The sequence below is a fragment of the Labrus mixtus genome, chromosome 5, assembly GCF_963584025.1.
Source record: "Labrus mixtus chromosome 5, fLabMix1.1, whole genome shotgun sequence".
NCBI lineage: Eukaryota > Metazoa > Chordata > Actinopteri > Labriformes > Labridae > Labrus > Labrus mixtus.
In genome coordinates this window covers 33374599-33393243 of record NC_083616.1, presented here as the reverse complement: position 1 = coordinate 33393243, position 18645 = coordinate 33374599, and the positions used below count along the sequence as shown (strand labels likewise).

The 18645-nt window shown below is 40.1% G+C and overlaps 1 long non-coding RNA gene across 1 annotated transcript; it reads left to right on the top strand.

Moving 5' to 3' along the window:
* Positions 1-344: 344 nt before the first annotated feature.
* Positions 345-1142, top strand: LOC132975010 (uncharacterized). Its single transcript, XR_009673187.1, has 3 exons — positions 345-506; positions 675-737; positions 902-1142. It is a non-coding gene; the product is annotated as an uncharacterized LOC132975010 (long non-coding RNA).
* The last annotated feature ends 17503 nt before the right edge of the window (positions 1143-18645 follow it).

Genomic DNA, 18645 nt, shown 5'->3' with positions numbered 1-18645 from the left:
TGAGTCTGCACAGAACACTGGAGACTCAGGGTATATGAAAACTCCCCACACCTGGGCTTAATCAAAGCCAATCAGTGCCACACACACCTGATTGCAATGAGTTGATTCTCTCACCACTCTCACTGAGCAGAAAGAGTGAGTACCCTCACAGGAAATTCTTGGACAGAGACCGTTGGCGATGGCACCAGAGAACGGAGTTATGTGGGCTTTCAACAACACGTACCTGTAGCTGAAGGTGACCCAAGCACATTTGATGCTGAGGACAACGATGTAGGTAAGTTGGATAGCTAGCTGAAGTGAATGTATCTGAACAAGTTCACAGGCAAAACCTGTTGTCCCCCAGCCCCTGTCGTCTGAGTTTTGTCTAACGTTATTTATTTATTGTAAAGTTATAGAGAATGGAGTGGACCCAACACAGCCAACCACTCCTCTGTCTGAAGGTGAACTGAGCACAAGTGCTACAGGTAGCCGTAGCAGCACACCATTTGAGGCTGACGACGATGATGGTAAGCAGTTATCTTACAGGTGGTAACATTAGCTGATGTTAGCTAGACAAGTTTTATTTCACGTTAGCTAACTTTGTTTATTGTAAAAAAAAAAAAAAAGTAATGTTATGCTACCTATTTATTGGTGGGCTAGCTACCATGAGTTCCTAAATTATGTTTTATCTATAGGTATGGAGAATGGAGCAGGTTACCCTGCTACACAGCCATCCACCTCCACAGCGCCTGTTCGGGGTAAGATTTCAAAATGTTATTAGTAATGCATTACATTAGTAAAGCGGAATAAACAATATAACAACTGTAAATTCAATAATGAGTTAGAGCATATAGTGATGTTATTTCATCCTTGCTACAAAAACAGTATTCTAATAGTGCCAGCTGCTGTTTTTCTTGTCTAGGTATGCCAAGACTCAGAAGGCCTTGGGGCAGTGTTGGACTTACTCAGCATCAAGACTTCCTAGAAAGGATGCAGCAGACACAAAACCAGTGGCTGGAGCAGCAAAGAGAGCAGAGCCATGCCAGGGATGAGGCTCTCATATCCCGACTACTTGCTGAAAGTACCCGCTCAACAGGAATTTTAGTCAACCAACTTCTCACAGGGTTAAGTAGCTTCCTGCCCCAGCCCACTCTACAGCCACATTCCCAGCCGTTTTATACATGATTACACGCTGCACTTTTCTTTTTTAAAGAGGACAGTTTATATTTCATTTGTATTTGAAACAAGTATTGGCCTGTGTAGAAGTGTGTAAACAAGCTTTTTGTACATTGTTACAAGTTGCACTTTCTTTCCGATAAAGGGGAGTCGCCTATTTTATATTAACAATTCATATTATTGTATTTGAAACAAGTGTTTGCCTTTGTAGTTGAAATAGGCCACCAGTTAGAAGTACGAGTCAGCTGTTTAAAATAAAACTGTGCCATTAACCAGTGACTCATATTTTGTCTTTCTTTCAAAGTGTACATTTAAAAAGTAGGTAACCCCTAACTGTGAGTGCACCTACTGTATCTAACTGGTGCTGGTGCTTATACATACATTCCAAAACCTCAATTGTGTAACAGGATTTTATTTTCCAAATTCCACAACACTTTAAATCCCATTGGAGGGCAACATATATATATTCACAGTATTAAAAAAAAAACACACAACTGGCCCTTTCAGGAAAAAAAAACAAAAAATGGTTTAAATATTTTCTTCAACTCCACACCTCCTTTCCCTATGAGAAGGGCTGTGTATCCTCTTGTCTTTATTTTTCTCTGTTGTTACCGTCAATTTAAAAGTGACAGATTTCTAAAGATTGCATATCTCCTAACAACGCCTACAGAGGGGGAAGCGTGCAGCCATGTAAGTGGTCAGTGCTCGTCTGACAGATGTGGGATCAGTATTGCATGTAGTATTGGCATGTGGCACAGGCTGAGGAAACTGCCTCTCGAGTGCTGCTGCTTCTTCTACCCATCCGGGAAGGACCTGCTCCTTTTCTTTCTCACAAAAGTTGTGCAGTGCACAACAAGTAGCGATCATGAATGGTGTAAAGGAGAAATGGAAATCGCTGCGCTTTAGCAGGACTCAGCACCTGGACTTCAGCCTCCCAAAGGCTATCTCCACTGCTGTTCTGGCGAAGCTCAGATGTTGGGAATGCCAATACAATAGGCCTACGTGCGAAAAGAACCCCCCTTCATGACGTCTTGTCATGACGCTACTACTATGGTTTATTCAGAATATGCTGATTAACATGTGAATGGGAATATTCCAGTAGCTCAGCACTCTGCAGAGCATGTAAACACCTTTTTCAGAATATTGTCTTAACCAGAATATGGACCTTAATAGGAATATGGTGTGCATGTAAACGTAGTCAATGAGTGTACCGATTAATATCACAATTATAAATGGCTGTGATGTAAAAAAACAAAGCCCTCGGGAACCCAGGGACGAAAATGAAGAGGAGGAAAAATATGAATAAGACACAGAGGTAACGTGCTGCACGGATCAATGATTTATCTGTTGAAGTTAAGCTAGCTTGTTATGGATGGATGATAGTTATGTCCGTTTTTCCTAAATCCTAATCAACAGCTCGAGTTAACATCAGTTATTTCCACTGTACATAAGGTAAAGATTATTCATTTTAAGAAAATGTTGTCATTAGTAGTTTTAAGCTCTTGCCTTTAGAGTATTGATGTCTGAGAGCATGAATGCATTTTGTGCAAGAAGTCCTCACTGAACAGATATGTGTGCATGCTGTAGGTCTGGTTAGGAAAATGTTTGGGCTCACCTGAAAAACTATGTTGAGGTTTCTGTACTGCTCTGAAGAGAAAATACTATATCACACACTATATTATAAAATGCAGATTGTTTAACAAATGCTCATCTTCTCTCTCCAGATGCAATCATAAAAATGTAAAACCATCCCCTGCCATCCCCGGGCCGTCTGTGACCACTTCTGCTCCCTGCACTGTTTGATATTATTTGTTCTGTTACACTAGTTATTTGCAGTTATTTATAAGAAATACAAGTGTTATTTCCATTTTTTCATGTTTGTTTAGAAGTATTTTTTTTATTTTAAAATAAAGAAATTATGGTAAATATAAAGCTGTATCCCAGTTTTCTTTAAGTGGATGAATTGTATGAATATTGTCTTTGGTGGTTAGGGCAGGCTCTGCGTAGCATTGATATAAAGATAGATATTCTCAATATAGCATCGTGTAGAGGACTCTGCTGATTCGTACGCCACCTCTGCATTGTCGTTTTTACATCATGTCTCGCCCAAGCGGCAACCTCAGGTGTTGAAAATTAAGCACTGCAGCATTGTCTGTCAAAACCTGGCTCCAGGGCCATGACAAATATGAGAAAGAACAACTTAACTTGAGGTAACAAAGATTTATTAGCACAACGCACCAACAACCATATAGCACAAACAAACATGGAATGAATGTGAATTTGGGGCAAGAGAGAGAGGGAAGATCCACACTGGGTTTGGGCTTTTATGCACTGCAAGCAACAGGCCCAGGTGCTCTAGACTGGACCATCCCACTCGTCAAGAACTAGGGGGACAGAATCAATTTGTAATAGCCTGACCAAGGCAGTGATCGTCACCAAATGGCAATGTGTATTCATGTGTGTGTCAGAAACTTGCAGTATAAATGTTAGTTAACAATGTTGGGCCCAACACCGACCCCTGTGGGACTCCACACATAACTTTTTAGTCAAAACCAGCAAACTGTACAAACTGCTTTTATTTTCCAAATCACTTTCAACCATTCATGTGTATTTCCCCTAATTCCATAATTTAGCAAATTGGATAATAACAATACGTGGTCTGTTGTGTCAATTTCATTTATTCAGTAAATAAACCAGATTCAAGAGACAAATGTAAGTGAATGGAGTTATAATAATTTTGCAGTCAATGGTCTTATTCACTGTTGTCTTATCAATGTCATGACGGTCAGTTGATGTTTTAGTCTTAATTTTATAACAACAGTAAAAATGGAATTCTCATGTATTTCTCAGAAAAACATTGATTGCAGAGTTTGGCTCCCTCCACCTCCACTTCTGCTTCTCTTGATTTGATTTGTACCTTGAGATGAGCTCCAATGTTCAAACTCATCTTATCATCTTATCATCTCAGTCTTATTTTTTAACTTCATCATCCTTCACACAAAGAACCTGAAGAATTGGCCTCCCTTATATTTAATTTCAGAGATGTTAGTTTGGTATTTGACTTAATCTCTATATAGTTCATTGTACTTCTTACATGCTTTTTGTAATCCTTTCCAATGCCGTAGAGATTACAAGCACAGTAAAACAAGGTCATAAGGGTCACAGGGATGAGTGCCGAATCTCTCACCAGTGATGAATCTGAGGGCGTGATAGACAGCATTTAGGGGCTTTAGAGTTGAAGCTGCAGCATTTCAATGAATGACATCGGCTTAATCCATTACTTCAAAAAATACAGCTGCAACAATTCTTTCTCTACACGTTAAAGGAAAACTTGGTTTGTTACTGTACAGAAAGCCAACTTTTTTTATATACAGCAAGGCTTGTCATAAAGTGGTATGTAAGAGTGCTGTGTAAAGAGCCCATCAGTTTTAACTCATCCATTCATACACATTCACACACTGATAGTAGAGGCTGCTGAGTACAGAGTCCATCAGTATTAACTCATCCATTCATACACATTCACACACTGATGGTAGAGGCTGCTGTGTAAAGAGTCCGTCAGTATTAACTCATCCATTCATACACATTCACACACTGATGGTAGAGGCCGCTGTGTAAAGAGTCTGTCAGTATTAACTCATCCGGGACTTCCGGCGGATGCGCGCAAGTGATGGCAGCGCGAGTTTCGAGCTCCCTATCACCTCGGTCTAAGTTGATAAATATATAACATGTTCTAAATGAAAAGGAGAAAACCAAAGGCTTATCCTCATAAGGGAATGAATTTGCTCTCAGGAGCAATCTCAGTTTCAGAGAAGAAGACAGAAGAGAAATCACAAGGTAAAACAAACAAACAAATCACAGACAAAGAACATGAGATGGAACAATTACTCCAAAAGTTTACCGACGAAATCACCTCTAAATTGGACAACTTACGAAAAGACTTCAAAGACATTCGGACGGAAACAAAGCAAGCTTTCTCTGAACTACAACAAGATATTAAAGAGGTGAAACGAGAAATAAAAGACACCAGAGAACGGATGGAGGAGGTGGAGGAAAGACTGGCACTTTGCGAAGAAAAAGAGACAGTTTTTTATGAGATCAATAATTTCCTAATGATGAAGTTGAAAGAGACAACCAATAAACTGGATTATTTGGAGAATAAATCAAGACAAAATAGCATCCGGATCTATAATGTGAAGGAAGGAGCAGAGGGTGAAGACATGATCCACTTTTTGGAAGGCCTGCTTAAGGACAAACTGGGACTACAAGCTCAAGAGAAAATTTCACGAGCACACCGTGCCGCAGCAAGTAAGCGCACAGAAAACAATCGCCCTCGACCACGCTCGATTATTGTCTCTTTTGTTGATTGGGACACAAGACAACAAGTTCTCAGATCGGCTTGGGGGAAAAGAGAAATCCTACTGCAGGGCACAAGAATCTTTTTTGACCAGGATTTCACTACTAAAATCCAACTGGAATGAAACCGACTGCACCCAATCAGAAAACACTTACAGGAAAGACATGTGAAATCCCACATAATCTACCCAGCAAGGCTAAAGGTGTTTGAAAAAGACCGACTAGACATCTATGAAGCAGCCGGTAAAGCCCTGGATAAACAGATCCCAAGATCTCACATTGCTGACTTGGAGGAGAAGCTGCTTGAAGGAGACTTTTGGAAAACGCATGCATCCAAGGGGGAACGGCAGCGAAGACGCAAGGCGGAGAGGAGTGCGCATGAGGAGTTTCAGGACAATTAGACTAATGACTTTTGATATAGGTAGGAAATCCCTCATATGTGGCATAAATCTGGTAAATAATTAAAAAAAGAAGAAGCATGAACTATATATAAATCTAGCCTTTCTATTACTTTAAGTTACTTAAACCTAACAATGTCGTAAAGACTGAAATATGGTTTTGGACAGAGCCAAGATAGCAGAACATGGACGGAGACACAAGTAAAAAAATGGAAAACTGTTTTAAGTTTAAAAAAGACAACTTCTAACGGTGTACTGGTTGGTATGACTCGGTACATCTAATCCCTCGTTTATCGGGAAACTTTCTCTTTCCCCCTGCATATGTTGTAAATATAAACTTCACTGAATAGATAATAATTAATAATCATTTTTGGTTATTTAAAAACTAATGTGCAGGGGACTATGATGAATTACTGCTTTCTTCTAACATACACTAATAGATTAGCTCAGATTAAGGATCAAACATGATTTTCTTTCATTCTCTTAGTGTCAGAAAAATGATGTAATTTCGATACCGCCCCCTTTTCTTCAGCCTGACTTAAAGGGGACGGGGTGACACTTGAAATATTAGACAAGCGTATAATTTGCCTTAAATGGAAACTAGCACAAATAAAATAATACAATTTGATCAATTATCGACAAACAAATAAAAATAATGGGCAAGGGTTAGCTGAAAAGAACATTTAAAAATTGGTGTTATCAGAATTAGTTCTAAACTGTTGAATCTATCTCTACCTTATTAAAATGAACTTACTAACATGAAATTATTCACTTGTATATGTATGATCAAATTAGTTTAATATTGCTGTTTTGTTTTGACTAGTTTGGCTCTTAAGGTAAAAAAATACAGGAATAAAATAGGGAAATTAGAGGCACCGAGGTGGAAGGGGCTATAAAAGCCTACTGCTGCTGTATTTCATTATGTGTTGTAACAGACACTTGCTTTGATAAGCAAAGGGTCACAACCGCTTATAGACCCTAGGATCCATGTGACAAAAGACACATGGAAAACCAAACAAAGCTGCCCAATTAGCGCGGTGGCATTATTGGAAGTCATTTTATTTAATTGTATGTTACTTTTATTTTTATTTTCAATTTATCACTTTTGCTTACTTTTTGATATGGCCTGGGAACATAGTTAGGAAGACAAATATGAAAGAATTTATGAGACTCAAAACATTAAAAATTATCTTATTATGTCAGGGGACATTAAGATAACTTCACTAAATGTGAATGGCTTAACACTAGAACCGCGAAGACCGTCTGCTGGACGGTTTGGGTTTTTATAATACAAAGAACTCTTTTTCAATAAAAACTACGAGCCTCTCATCCAATGACTTTTCTTAAATATGTGTCCTGTATGTTTTCTGAAGCCTATGTGTAACTAAAATAAAACACACAAGATTTCTGAGCATTTATACCTCTAACCGCCGCCGCCTTCACATTGACAGCAGTTGAAAATGATACATTTCCCTGGATTGTTTTCGCTCATCGTTTAAATTTTTATTCGTTATTGTTTCTATTTATAGACTTCATATATATGCGCAGGAATTTAACAAAGAGCGACAGATAGATAGGAGATAGAAATAGATAGATAGATAGCTAGAGACCATAGACAGATAGATACATGCTCATTCTTGAGCTGGCAAAGGAACAGAGAGAGGAACACCTGCGTGTCAAGGCCAGTATGACGTCGGTGCCCACTGAGCCACAGCATCCACAAGAGCTGAGAAGGAGGCAGTGTCAGACAAACACGCACTGCAAGAAAAACATGACCACTGTCTCCTGCAAGGGGTGCAAGCACCCTGAGTGGGAAGTGCACCGGAAAGGTTGAGCACTTGTGCAGCAGGTTTGTGCATGACGTGCCGCGGCGCTGTCCAAGGTGCCGATCGTTCATTTGTTCATCTTTTTGTTTGTTCGCCGCTGCATCTCTTATGGAGTACTGTAGTTATTTTTGTAGGCTATATAGTTTGTCATGCCCATAGATAGTGTTTTTGTTGTTGTTGTTTTTGGCGTGCGTGTGTGTGTTGGTCAATGATTTCCTCTATGTCGGGGAAACAAACCCAGTTGCAGAGAGGAGGAGAAGGAGCATCGGTGTTTATCTCTTTTTTTTGCAGTGTTTTTATTAAAATGCATAGCCTAATATAGCCAACAGTATAATAGACTAAAAGTCATGTCTGTTTGATTATTGTACAATGTGTTTTAGCAACGGGAGATTTGGAGCAGCAGTACAAACCGGCGCTCTAAAAAAGCCGACAGATATTGTAAATTAACATGCAACATTTAAAAGGTTACCAATCCTGTCTTATGCTGATAGCCTATTTGGTTTGTAGATAAAAGTAAGTTGTATTTAACTTCATCAACAAAAAAAAGCACTATTTGTGTGCTTCTGAGCACAAACACTTTCATTTGCATATGCCCTCTGAAAGACGGCTGCGGCGCTTGGAGGGGGGTCTAGAATGTTGGTAGTCCTAGTGTTAAGACAGCAAAATAGAGCAGAATCACATCAGCTTCAGAGCAAGAGAGAGACAGAGAGAGAGAGAGAGAAAGAGAGAGAGAGAGAGGGTGAGCGACATGCATCAAAATGTTTTATCGATTGCCAATGTGCATGTTTTTACAATGAGTTAACTTTCTGCCTTAGTGCGTGTGAGTGATGACAGATTACCTGCTCATGTCCAGCTTTCTTTTATTTGATTGACACTTTTTCTGCTGAATGAGGAGCAAGAGCAGAGCCGCAATGTCCAATCAGCGGCCAAGGGGAGGGTGAAAAACAAAGAAACAAGGAAGAAAAGACGGAAGACGGAAAGAGCAGGAAGAGACGAGGGGCAGATTAGGAAAAGGAGAGAGCGGTTCACAGAAACGGAATAGCAGAACACGAGAGCGGAGCAATGGCGCACTAGGACGGAGAAGGACCTGCTGCAAGAGACACCGAGACAGAGAGCCAGCCAGTCGACACCGAAGAGAGAGTGTTACGATGAGCAATACACGCAGCAGCAGAGTGAGGAGCTCCGCAAGCCGCGTAAGTAGCCTATCCCTTTGGGACAGTAGTAACACTCTGCTTTTACAAGTACGGCGTTGGTGTGTGTGTGTGTGTGTGTGTGTGTGTGTAGGCACAATACTGCCGGTATTTTCTTGTTTCGGCAGTGCCCGTCCTGCAGCGTGTGTACATGTCGAGCGACTAGAGGAGACTCTGCGAGGGAAGCAGCAGGCGATCGGGACAATTCCCTCACTGTTTTAGTTTGTTGGAACTGACTGAGTGACTTTTAGGCTCATACGTTTTAAGTGCTGCACTTTTAACTCTCCCATGTTTTATCTGACTTGTAGTCCTCTCTTTTAACAAAGACGTTTTGGGACAGTTTTATTCTTTCATTTCTTTTGAAGTGGGTTTTAATGTGATGCAATGTCACTATAAATAAATCTGTTTTGCACCAGCACATCATTGTTTTACATCTTTTTGAGTAGGCCTACTGTCTCTCACCCCGATAGCCCAAACCAAACTTGTCAATGTTCATCAATTCTTTACTCTTTTTAAAGACCACATTTCACCCCATTTACTGTACCATAGGCTCCAGTGGAATGATGCAAGATCATTTATAATTTGGCTAAACTGATGGAGATAATATGAATGAGCAAAAAAAAGAAAAGACAAAATCAGCACCAGATAAACAAAGAGCCAATGTGAAAGAGATGCTAGAAGATAAAAAGCTGTATTTTACAGCTATAACCTTTCTCTCCCTAAACAAGTTCAAGAAAAAGTGAGCATTGCAGCCTACAAGGACTTGGAGGGGGATTGTCATATTAGGCTGTATTAGTTTAACTAGGACTTAGAAGCTTACACTGCCATCCCTCTACCACCACTGGGGAAGTGTGATCACAACCTGCTCCTTCTTAACCCACAGTACAAGCCACAGATTCAGAGACACCCAGTTCCCACAAAAACTGTGCGCTGCTTCCCGAACAACAAGCCCTGGATTAATGTCAAGGACATCCTTAACAGGAAGAAGAGGGTATTCAAGGAAGGAGAGCAGGCAGAACTGAAGCGCGTGCAGGGGGAACTCAAGGTCCGGCTCAGAGAGGCAAAGGAGGAGTACAGAAGGAAGGTGGAGAAGAAGCTGCAGAACAACAACACGAGAGAGGTGTGGGAGGGCATGAAAACCATAACAGGCTGCAAGAAGAAAGGTAACAACACAGAAGATGGGAACCCTGTGAGAGCAAAGCAGCTCAACCTGTTTTTTAACAGCTTTGACTAGCAGGCCACTGCAGCTAGTGTCTGCCCCCCCAGCACCTCTCTTCACACCCCTGATGACTCTAACCCCCCAAACACCTCTACCATCCCAGATACACCTATTAAGTTGGCACTACTTAATGTGAGATCACCCAAATAAGAATAATTCCCTTGTTGCTGTTCACAGGAAAACCAGTAGATGGCGACCTTACCATTCAAAATCAATTTTTGTTGATGCTGACTTCATGCATCCTATCTCAGCAAACATACAGTTTAAAGTACTGTCCTCATTAAGAGCTAATTGTGATTTCATTGAAAGCTCAAATGGAATTGCAGGTTTAAGTGTCTGAAATGAGGTTCTCTTGAAAAAATAACAATACAGTGACGCTAAAAATATAACATACTGACATTTAACACTTTGGACCATGCATTTTAAGTCCCGCATCACATCTGTTGTAGTTGATGCAAAGGAGGCTGCCTTAATAACTCTAGCATGGAAGTGGCAGATTGTAATAAAGGGGCAGCTTAGAGATTGATGCACTTCACCTGAGTAGCTAGAGGCGGTTGTTGTCATTTTACCACTTTAGCGGTCATTTAGCCTCTTAATGAAGCGGCTTTGTATGACTTTGAAGTTCATATTCCGTCTTTGTGGTGGTTTGACAACTCTTTGTTATCATTTTGTGTCTCTTGTGCAGAATTTTTCTCATGATGTGCCCCACCCTGCTGTCATTATTACATGTTTTTTAATGCATTTTTTACATCTTTAGTGTTTATTGCATGCCTTTAAGGGAATTTTATCTCTTTCATTCTCTAGTTGTTTTGCATGTCATTGTCAATCAATAAATTAATCATACGCCAATTCATAACAAGTGTTATCTCAAGACGCTTTACCAAAAGAAAAGTTGTGATTGTTTAATACATCTCCTTTTGTTGTCTCTTGTTTATTTGAAGTAATTTTGTCTCTCACGTATTCTTTTTGGATCTTTTTCCTCTTTGTTGTTTTTCACATCATTTTGTATTGATTTAATAGGTCTTTCATGCCATTTCAAATTTCTTTGGTCATTCTCTGTGTGGTCATTTTGCATCTGTGTTCTTTTTGTGCTTTTCAGTTATTTTTTTATTTCCCTCTGCTTTGTTTTAAACTGTCAGTTGTTTAGTGTCTCTTTTTGGTGGTTTTGGATTGCTGTTGTCATTTACATGTCTGTGTCTCTTCATCAATAGATCAGCTTCTTTTCAGTGTATCATTATGGTCATTTGGCATCTCTATGTCTTGTTTTGGGTCTCTTCGTGGCTTGTTTGAATCAGTTCCCACACAAAGACCTGGGCCCAAGTATATTTCCGACCTGTTCTCATTTAATTTTTCATTTATTCATAAAATTGCTGCGTGCGCGAGAGAGAGCGGGTGAGAGAGAGCGCGTGAGAGAGAGTGCAGGCGCGCGCTCCGCAGGCTCTGTGCAACCAGAGCCTCTGTATTATAAGTCTCTGCGTTCAACATAGCAAAACTGCCTTTCAAAAAAAAAATCCCTCTCGACTCCTGCGCAGTGTTAACACTAGAACCGCCAAGACCGTCTGCCGGACGGTTTGGGTTTTTATAATACAAAGAACTCTTTTTCAATAAAAACTACGGGCCTCTCATCCAATGACTTTTCTTAAATATGTGTCCTGTATGTTTTCTGAAGCCTATGTGTAACTAAAATAAAACACACAAGATTTCTGAGCATTTATACCTCTCACCGCCGCCGCCTTCATATTGACAGCAGTTGAAAATGATACATTTCCCTGGATTGTTTTTGCGCGTCGTTTTAATTTTTATTCGTTATTGTTTCTATTTATAGACTTCATGCATTGCAAATTCAGTTATTTTATGATGACTTTGAGACTGCCAATCCATTGGGTTCCAAAAAAGGGGTACATAAATTAGGGGGTATATATTTCATGTTGAGAAATTTTCCACCAAGATTAAATTCATCTTTAGTCAATATACATTTGTGTGGACTTTTTCACACCCAGGACATAAAAACCTATGGGTTCAAGACCATACTTGAGCCAATCATCAATGACCTAAAAGTGCTTGAAACTGATGGGATTGAAGTTCCTATGTTTAAAAATCCTGTCCATGGCAGCATTGTGCAAGTCACTGGGGATAATCTTGGTATACATGGACTGTTTGTGTTTGTGGAATCGTTCAGTGCTCGAAATTGCTGTCGTTTTTGTAACCTAGAGAAAAGTGATTTTCAAACTGTATTCTGTGAAGATGAAGAAAGTGTGATATTGCGAAGAAAGGAAATGCACGCTGAACACTGCCATACTATACAAGCAAATCCACAACTACCTCATGTATATGGTGTGAAGCGTTCATGTTTATTAAACTCACTGCAATATTTTAACACAGCTGATAATTTTGCTGTAGATATCATGCATGACATATTAGAAGGAGTCGCACAGTTTGAGGTAAAACTCATTTTGGAATACATTATGGAAAACTTCTTAACTGCTAAACAAGTGGCTGGTAGAATAGAATCTTTCAACTACGGCTATACTGAGAGGAGAAATCACCCTCCGGCAGTAAAGTTATCCGACGGAAGTAATGATTTGGGCCTGAATGCAATCCAGTCCTGGTGTTTACTGCGTGAGACAATGAGTACTGGCGTCTTTTAATGTTGCTTCTGCAGATAGTTAATATTGTGTTTTCTCCTGCCCTCACGGATGGTATGACAATCTCTCTGAAACACATTATTGTTGAGCATCATCAGCTTTTTAAGCGTCTGTTTCCTTCTAAAAATCTTTTGCCTAAGCATCATTTCATGTTGCATTATCCTCGATGTATAAGAATTATTGGACCTATTCTACACATGTGGTGTATGCGCTACGAGGCAAAGCATAACTTTTTCAAGACCCAACTGAAGAGTTTCAAAAATATCACAAAGACATTGGCCAAAAAGCACCAAAGACATATGGCCTTGCACTGGGAGTCTTTCAATCAGTGCAGGTTAACTATTGGTCCCGGAAAGATGGCGCAGCTAAGAGAAATGGAAGAAGGTCCAGAGATCGCTGCCAAACTAAATGCTGCACTTTCTACAAATGTTCTGTTGGTGAACTGGGTTAAGCACTTTGGCACTGAATATCACCCTGGCTTGCTACTGTGTGTTGAGGTAGCTGATGAGATGCCGGTTTTTTGTAAGATCAAAACTATTATTGTCAAGGATGAGCAAGTTATTCTTACTGGCTTGAGTGTAGAAACAATTTGTTTTGATGAACATTACCATGCATTTAAAATCTTGTTAAAGCCATTCCAGGCGCTTAAGGTGTTTGACGTTCAAGAGTTTTTCTACTTCAAACCAGTGGATGTGCAGATGTCATATGGACCAACAGATTCCTCCCTTTTTGTAGTTCCATATTGTCATTTAATGCAGCTTTGAACAGTGTGTTTAGTGTCAAAGCAATGTTGACAGTGTTTTTGTATTTCTGTAGTGAAGTTGTCCACATGTTTCCAGATGTTTACATTGCAGACATTTTCTCTGGAGGATATTTAAATAACAGGATGACACCAGTAAGATAGCCAAATAGTCTGGCTGTTGTGAAGTTTTCTTGAAAATACTGAAAACTGAAATACTGAAATATGAGTCAGTCATTGTATTGATAGTCACCATTCAGTAAATAAACAGTTATCTGTTGACTGTCTGAGGTAATCATGTTGTCTTACATCCTCCCTGTGTTGTCTGAAAATACCTTTTTGTTTTTTTGTTAAAAATGTTTACATGTTGTGATGTAACGCATTGTCAGAATGCTATTGCACATGAAAAAAGAAAATTGACACTTATTTTAAATGTATTAAACCTTGGGATTTAATGTTTGTGTTTAATAAATTTCTATTAGAAATTGATATAATTGTGTGTTGTTCCCACCTTAAGTTGTTTGAGTCTTACTTGGGCATGGAAAGATAGAAAATTAAAAAATGCAATTGTATTTAAGAATTACACTTAAAGGGAGTAAAAAAGCAGTTATATTTTTACACTGGCAGGAGTCATCAAGTCTCAAGTTTTGAGAGTAATTTCTTAATCAACACTGAGTGTGATGTAGTTTTAACACTCAAGGAGTTAATTTAGAAGAGTAAATTATGATTAACACTTAATTCCTTCAGTGTCAAATGTAAGTTACACTAGGGGTGTTATTTCCCTCGTAGTGTAAAACTTGATTAACACTTCTCAGTGTAGAATATTAACTCTTACGAGAGTTTAATTGACTCTGAAAGTTCAACACTATGTTGAGTGTTACTTTAACACTCTGTAGATAGGGACCATATGTTCACTGACTCAGTGTTAAAATTGACTCTTTAAGTGTTGTATCAACACTGCTGATTTTACTGTGTACAGCTCAAAATCAGTGTGGTGCAGTGTATCAACTGGAGCTCTACTGAATATAAGCACAACAACAAAACAATAAATCAAAGTAAGAGGTAGGCATCAACGGTTTATTGGAACATCTTCAAATGTGAAAAGTGAATCTTCATAGTCATTGTTTTACATCTGTATTTTCATGCCTGAGAGAAAAGGTCTCCTGGGAGAAAGAGTTGAGAAGATCAGAGTTTATGTGCATGTGTGGCTTTGAGATAAACATTCAACCTTTTTTTCATGCACAACGTCAACCTCTCTCTTCTTTTAAATGCATCGTTAGGAGCCGAGATTACTTTTGGGGACAAACTTTATATTTATCTTTTTTATCTTTACTGCCTGTGGTGGACAAAAACACTCATTCAAGCAGCGAGTGAACAAGCAGAGCAAAACGATTGTTTTTTCAGGCTCTGAGGAAGCCTGAAATCTATTCCTTATATTCCAAATCCCTTTCTCCTATGTCTGTGCAAAGTCACAACAAAGTCACAACACTTTTTTTATTTGCACACACCAAGATCAAGACAAATATTAAAGTTGTGTCAGGAGAGTGGAAGCCAACAGGCTTATACAAAGGGACCCTTTCTTAATAGATACAATTTAAAAACATACAATAATAATTTTAGTATGATATCTTCCACTCGTTAAGAGCGAAGTAGTCAGCCTCTCTCTCTCACTGATGCACCTAAGAAAGAGAAGAGTGTGGAGTCACCTGTTGCAGGTAAAAAAAATAAAGGCATCATCTCTACAGGTTATCGTTTTATCATAGAACCAACCAACTTAAGTTCTTTAACCTTTAATAGTAGATCAGATCAAACAGCACATCCAAACATTTACAAATGTTTTTACTTCAAATACTGTGCTGGCTTGTTGGTAAAAACATTTCTACCCAAGAATGTGCAAAAACCAGTTGTCTTTCTTTTGCTGCATTTACCATTTATCTCAGCATTTTCAGATGCAATAAACTTAAAATCAAAAACTTAAATCAAAGAATTTACACATTTAATGAGGTGATCTTACTGGTAAAACACACACTTCAAAAAAGATCTGTGAGACAATGTCCAAATATTCCTTGGCAGCTTTCAGAAAACTTCCGGCCTCAGTGTAGTGCTTACACAGCTTTATGAAGTCTTTTTCTCAGTCCATGGACCCTTGAAGGTAGTGATGTTACGTTTGACACCGAGGCTTTGAAGCGTGTGTCGAGTAGGAGGGGCTTTTCTAGCCGAGGCCCCGTATCGAGGCTCGTGTCATTTTCAGAGAAGCGCGTCATCGATGACAAACAAGGCCTCACTTCGAGTAGAACTACGTCATTGATTTGTTTGTGTTTCGGATAAAAGGAAGCGAAACCCACTTGTCATGTCTCCTTGTGAGTTTGCGTTAGTTGGTTGGTTGTTTAGTGAGAGTTCGTAGTTGAGAGTTGGAGTTTTGGTTCTGTTTTTTGGAGAAATGGAGCCTGTGAGAAAGAGGAAAACGTCTCCTGTTTGGGAGCATTTTGAGTTGTCATCTCCCAATAAGGTAAACGTTAAAAAACAAAACATTTCTTCAGTGGTACCAGGAACCGAACTCGGGCCTCTATGTCGAGGTGGCGCCGCCGTAACCATTGTGCTACAAAGCTTTCATGTATTACTCTGCTGAATTGCTTGAATTAGTTGTTATTATTTCTGTCATTATCATCATTTTCTGTATTTATTATCAATGGCTTATTATTTTGATTTGAAGGTGAAGTGCTTGGTGTGCTTTAAGGAGCTTGCCTATAGCAACAACACCTCATCAATGCTAAGGCATTATCGAGCTGTCCATGAGAATGTACAGCCTGATAATAGGCTAGGAACCAGGCAAGGTTTGTATTTTCTCCCCTGTAATTTGCTTTGCTTTGCTTCATCACAATCATACCGAAATACATGTTGACTAAAATACATTAACATTTTTGTTTTGTCCTAGGTTCCAGAAAGCAGGTGTTGGATGATGCTTTGGTCAACATGGTCATTAAGGACACTCAGCCTTTCACGGTGGTGGAGGATGAGGGGTTTAGGGAGCTGGTCCAAAAGCTCGACCCTACCTACATTCTCCCTACAAGGCAGGTGTGTATATATATATATATATATGTGTGTGTGTGTGTGTGTGGGGCAGATGACAACATAACTATTTAAATTGGACAATTATACACTTCTTCTCTTCCTCAGGCTTTAAAGGCCATGGTGGCTGCTAAGTACGAGGAGACCAAGGAGAAGGCCAAGGCCCAGGTGCAGAAGGTGATGGCTGTCAGTCTCACGTCTGACATGTGGACTTCCATCAATATGGACGCCTACCTTGCCGTGATGTGTCATTTCATCGATGAGAATGACAAGCTTGCCACTGTGCTGTTGGGAGTGGAGAAATTTCCCAATAGCCACACTGCAGAGAACATAGCTCTCTAGCCCCTGGCCTTAATGAATTGCGCACCAAATCCAGGAAGATGATGACATACTTCAGGACAAGCACCACTGCAAAAGAGAGGCTGACCCAGGTGCAGGAGCAGATGGGAAGACCATTACTTAAAATGATACAGGAGGTGGACACTCGCTGGAACAGCACCTTCAGCATGTTTGAGCGTCTGTATGGTCAGAGAGAGCCAGTGGGGGCAGCTCTGGCCTCTCTAAATACAGACCTCATGCACAGGAATATGAGGCCATTAGAGAGTGCCTGCTTGTGCTGTCCCCATTTCAACAGGCCACAGTGGAACTCTCTGAGGAGAAAAGAGTGTCTGCCTCTAAGGTTATACCAATTCTGAAAATGCTGCAACATGCTGTAAACTGTGAAGCACTGAACATGAAAAATGACATGGCTGTCCAACTGGCTGAAAACCTGGTCAGACGTGTTAGGGAAATCTTGTGGAGTCCATGAGCATAATGACAATGGCAACCATGCTGGACCCAAAGTTCAAAAGTCTTGGGTTCCTCAGCCAGTCAAAGGCCAGTGAGGCAGTTAGGCGACTGAAAGCGGAGTGGAGTTACAACAGATAATAAACAGAATGTGACGTCTCGTCAGCAATGATGCATAATTATCAGTGGTTATAAAAGAAACATAACTATTTCCTAAACTATTTCTGCCCAGACCAAAGCTCTTACTTGGGGTAACTCCTGGTGATCATTGCAAAGTTGGTTAGATTGTCACTCTGTTGAATGTTAAATCAACAGATTCAGGCAGGTTTCCTTCGTGGCAGATGTAGGAGGAGCCCATACCTCACCTCCATAGACATAGATTCACTTTACACCAATATAGAAACACCACTCGGATTAGCTGCAATACAACACATATTCAACAAACACCCAGACCCATCCAGACCCATCCAGACCTGACACCCACCTCTTACAACTATTACAGATCACCCTCACCCGCAACGACTTCATGTTTAACAATCAGCATTATCTCCAGCTGTGCAGCTGTGCGATGGGCCGGAAATATGCCCCAGCATATGCTGACATTTACCTGGCCCACTGGGAGTAAACGGCCTTCACCAAACTCCCCATCAAACCCCTCCTGTATTTCCGGTACCTGGACGACATCTTTGGCCTATGGGACGGTACACGACAGGACTTTTTGACTTTTCTGGACACCCTTAATTCACACCACCCTAAAATAAATAAAATTGTATCCAAAATTTTAATGCTGTCTTAGAGGGCTTTTATCAAACACCGTGGCGTGGTTTTTAAGGAGGTTTTAAACATATTTTATTGGCCATTGTTCCCTGAGTGCCCGTGCCCCTCGTAGCGTCCCCTAGAGGATGCTGCGCCCCCTACCCTACCTAACCCTAACCCTTTCCCTGGGAGTGATAATCGTGACGTCACATTCACTGCCAACGTTAGCCGAGAGCAGCCGAAAGAGTAAAGGAGACGACAATGCATGTCCCGAGTCTTTGAGGTTATTAAAGGACGAATATGCACCGTTCTGATACAGTAGATGTCTCTCTTGAGCACCAACACTAAACAAAAACAAACTTCTGTTTGGCCACGCCTCCTACATTCTACAACATTCTACAATTCACTTAGCAGATGCTTTTATCCAAAGCGACGTACATCAGAGAGTAAGTACAACACAAGCAAGGATCTAGAAAAAAGGGAACAATGTCAGTAAGAGCAAACGA